Genomic DNA, 4,826 nt, shown 5'->3' with positions numbered 1-4,826 from the left:
CATTACATCGGCCATTTGTTGGCCCAAACTGTCACTATGAGAGGGGCTGTTACCTTAGGCAATACAGTTCCCTGTGGCTGAAGGCAAAGCCCAGAGAGCCATCAGCGACCTATATTCCCAGTAGCTGGTATATGGGTGCACTGGCCCCAAAGACACGAGGAGATGTGGTTGGAGCCCTGCAGTATCCACTACAAGCATCTATAAGCTGAAAGTACACTAAAGAGTCGGATGTTACATTTAAGTTAATACAAATGGATGGGGTTAGCTTCTTTCTCCACTCTTAGAAAACAGAATTCTTTATTTGCTGGTTTTTATGAGATGGTCATCGTTTTCACTAGAGGTAGTGTCATTAAATCATTTTAGAGAAGTGACGAGATGGCCAGACAAAATAGGAAAAGTATGCAAGAACTACTGTCGTTAAAATACCTCCAAGAGCTGGAGCCTACCAAATAGGGAGACTATGAAAAAAAGTACCAGTCTTAGAAGAAATGCCACTGGAATGCTTCTTAGAAGTAAGGATGGCAAAACTTCATCTTGCGTACTTTGGACACATCATTCGGAAATAACAATCCCTGGAAAAGGACATTATGTTTGGTAGAGGGTCAGCAAAAATGAGGGAAACCCTCCATGAGAGGAACTGACAAAATAGCCAAAAACAATGGTCTCAAATATAGCAACTGTCATGCAGCTGGGACAGGACCAGGCAACATTTTGTTCTGTTATACATCAGGTGGCCAAATGGTTAAGTGCTCGGTTGCTAACTGAAAGGCTGGCGGTTGGAACTCCCCAGTGGCTCCGCAGGAGAAAAGACCTGGTGGTCTGCTCCCATAAAGATTACAGCCTAGACAACCGTATGTGGCAATTTCACTCTGTCACATGGGGTCACTATGAGTTGAAAATCAACTCGACAGCACACAACAACAAACATACAGAAGGTCACCATGAGTGGGAGCCGACTTGATCAGCAACTACGTAAAAAGAACACAGACTGTATTCAGGCAATAGAAAGGATTACTAATCCTCTACTGCTTCTCTAAGAGGCATCTGGAAATTTTTTGAGGTGGTTTTGTCGTCAATGACTGGGAAACTACAAAGTGAAAGACACGTAATGAAGAATTGTCCCAACCCAAACGCCAACAGTCCCTTTCTTGAGAAACACTGGTGATTGAAGGAATTTAGCTGCAGCCTGGTGGTTATAGGTAGATGACCAAATTTTTTTTTTCATTCTACTTTAGACGAAGGTTTACAGAGCAAATTAGATTCTCATTAAACAATTAATATACATATTGTTTTGGAACACTGGTTGCCAACCCCATGACATGTCAACACTCTCTTTTCTCGACCTTAGGTCCCCTATTACCAGCTTTCCTGTCCCCTCCTGCCTTCTTGTCCTTGCCCGAGCTGGTGTGCCCATTTAGTCTCGTTTTGTTTTATGGGCCTGTCTAATCTTTGGCTGAAGGGTGAACCTCAGGAGTGACTTCAGTACTGAGTTCAAAGGATGTTCAGGGGGCCATACTCTCAGGGCTTCTCTAGTCTCTGTGAGGCCAGTAAGTCTGGTCTTTTTTTGTGAGTTCGAATTTTGTTCTACATTTTTCTCCAGCTCTGCCCGGGACCTTCTGTTGTGATCCCTATCAGAGCAGTCGGTGGTGGTAGCTGGGCACCATCTAGTTGTGCTGGACTCAGTCTGGTGGAGGCTGTGGTAGTTGTGGTCCATTAGTCCTTTGGACTAGTCTTTCCCTTGTGTCTTTGGTTTTCTTTATTCTCTCTTGCTCCTGAAGGGGCGAGACCAGTGGAGTACCTTAGGTGGCCACTCACAAGCTTTTAAGACCCCAGACGCTACTCACCAAAGTAGGATGTAGAACATTTTCTTTATAAACTATGTTATGCCAGTTGAGCTAGATGTACCCCAAGACCACGGTCCCCACAGCCCTCAGCCCAATAATTTGGTCCCTCAGGGAGTTTGGGTGTGAAGGTGACCAAATAATTTATCCTACTAACAACTGCAGTGTTGAGAGTGAATGGGGGGTGCTATTAATAATAATGTCAGAACAACAGGCAGAAATCAGGAATGTGGCAGGCAAACTGGAACTTATGGGGACCCTAGTAAAGGGTCTTGCAGCCACCCACACAGGTAAAGGAGTAATTAGAACTGAGGAACCACCACTAAAACCCAATTGCCACGGAGTTGATTCTGACTCACAGAGACTGTGTGTGTGTCAGAGTAGAGCTGTGCTCCACTGGGTTTTGCAGGCTGTGCCCTTTCAGAAGCAGATCACCAGACCTTTCTTTCGAGGCGCTTCTGGATGGGTTTGAACCTCTAACCTTTCAGTTAGCAGCTGAATGCTTAACCATTTGCACCACTCAGGGACTCCAAACCAGGGAACACAGAGTGTTAAATTAATCCTATCTGAAGGATGTAGACTTAGAGTCCCCCCATTGTCATATTGACTATACAAAGGGATTCAACATTTATACTCCTATGGCATAAGAAGATTTACTCATCTCAGCCACAAATTTCTGGCTGAAAAAAATTGTCAGCATGCCTATTGTTGTTGTGTTCCCTTGAGTTGATTTCAACTCCTAGCGACCCTATAGGACAGAGTAGGACTGCCCCATAGGATTTCCTAGGCTGTAAACTTTGCGGGAGCAGATCACCAGGTCTTTTCTCTGGAGGAGCTGCTGTGTGGGTTCAAACTGCCAGCCTTTCAGTTAGCAGCCGAGTGCTCACCCATTACATCACCAGGGCTCCTTGTCAGCATGCCTCAAACAAAAAACTAAAACCCACTACCATCAATTCCGACTCATAGTGACCCTATAGGACAGAGTAGAACTGCCCCAGCATGCCTCAGCATGCCTAGGATGCTTGAATTTATTATGGACAGGAATTGTTGAAGCAGTAACCCCAACTTTTTTGTGATGGTAAACATGCTCCCTCAGTGCAGTGTTTCCCAACTGTTTTTGCATCACAGCACACAGAGAAACCGATGTTTAATTGCAGGGCACCCTCGGGTAACTGCAGGAGGCTGAAGGTTACAGGCTCCATCTGGCCAGTCCCAGGACTACGAGCTTCAAGACATTAGGAGTACTCTTGAATCCTAGGGTGTTTTAGAATAAAACAGAGAAATGGTGAAGTAAACCTAACCCATGTTTTTAATACTTTTATGTGCAACTTAGGAATCAGCTGTGCATGTTTTTTTTTAAGGTGCTTAAAATGCTTATAGGAATTTGGCATATTAGCAAATTGGAGAAATTAGCCTTAGGTTCCAATTTAAAATCAGTAATTTTACACATGTGAATTTAAAACAAATGGTATGAGAAAATTGGGCTCAGTATATACAAAATAAAATATCAGAATGTTTCAGAGAACTTGAAACATTGTTTAGATTTATGTGAGTCGAGCACTGGGGAGGTTTTGTTGGTTGATATCGAAAGTCTTCCCCATCAGACATTTGACAAGCTGGAAGATAAAGCATACTGAATGTATAAATGTAGTTTAGAACAAGAAAGGTAAGTCTGCTAATCTGAAAGTGACTATTATTTTATACAAATTGTCTACATTTATAAATATAAAAATAACATTTCTAAGTGGAACCTAAATGTTTAAGAAAGACTAGGTTTTCAGATGTATACCATGTGGAGAAACCTGGCATAAACCATCTTAACTAAGTGATCAAAGTTAAGGGAACCAAGAAGGGACCAACCATCACTCTGTGCCTCCTGGTATAATGTGCTGAGCACACCCCATCACGTGTGGAGTATTCCTGCCCAAAACACATAAACTGAATCTAATCATAAGGACACATCAGACAAACTCAAATTGAGGCACATCCTACAAAGTAACTTGCTTGTACTCTTAAAAAAATGTCAAGGTCTTGGAAGACAAAGGCAGATCAAAGAAGGTTGAAGAGACACAATAACTAAATGAATTAGATCCTAGACCAAGAAAACACATATAACTCTAAAAGACATCATTGGGACAATTGACAATGTTTGAACATGGGCTGTAGATCAGATGATAGTTTTGTATAATGTTAAATTTGTTTTGATAATTATACTGTGGTTATGTAATAGCCCCCCCCCCCCCAAAAAACCCAGACCTGTTGCCATCAAGTCGATTCTGACTCATAGTGACCCTACAGGACAGAGTAGAACTGCCCCATAGAGTTTCCAAGGAGCGACCGGTGGATTCGAACTGCCGACCTTTTGGTTAGCAGCCATAGCTCTTAACTACTACGCCACCAGGGTTTCCAAGAGAGAATACCCTAGTTCTTAGGAAATATGCATGAAGCATTTAGGGGTAAAGGGGCATGACATCTGTCCTCTCAAAATGGTTCAGGGGGTAAAAACCAGAGTGAAAGAAGAAGAGAATAATGAAGTAAATAGGACAAAAGGTAAACAATTTTTGAATCTGGGTAACTGTTATATGCGGGTTCTTTGTACTATTTGTGCAACTTTTCCTAAGTTTGAATTATTTCAAAATAAAAAGTTACGGAAGACTTAAAATTTTATCCTGAATATACATAAACCAAACCCGCTGCTGCTGAGTTGATTCTGACTGACCCTATAGGACAGAGTAGAACCGCCCCACGGGGTTTCCAAGGAGCAGCTGGTGGATTCAAACTGCTGACCTTTTGGTTGGCAGCTGAGCTCTTAACCACTGTGCCACCAGGGCTCCCTGAATATATATATACACACATACACACACATATATGCATATTCTATATATAAATACACACACATATGTATAAGATTTAAGCCTCAGGTAACTGTGCATGTTTTCTGTATGTAAAACACAAACATCCCCAAACTTAACATACTCACACAGT

The sequence above is a fragment of the Elephas maximus genome, chromosome X (genome assembly GCF_024166365.1).
Source record: "Elephas maximus indicus isolate mEleMax1 chromosome X, mEleMax1 primary haplotype, whole genome shotgun sequence".
NCBI classification, from domain to species: Eukaryota; Metazoa; Chordata; class Mammalia; order Proboscidea; family Elephantidae; genus Elephas; species Elephas maximus.
Note: the sequence above shows the minus strand (reverse complement) of the source record.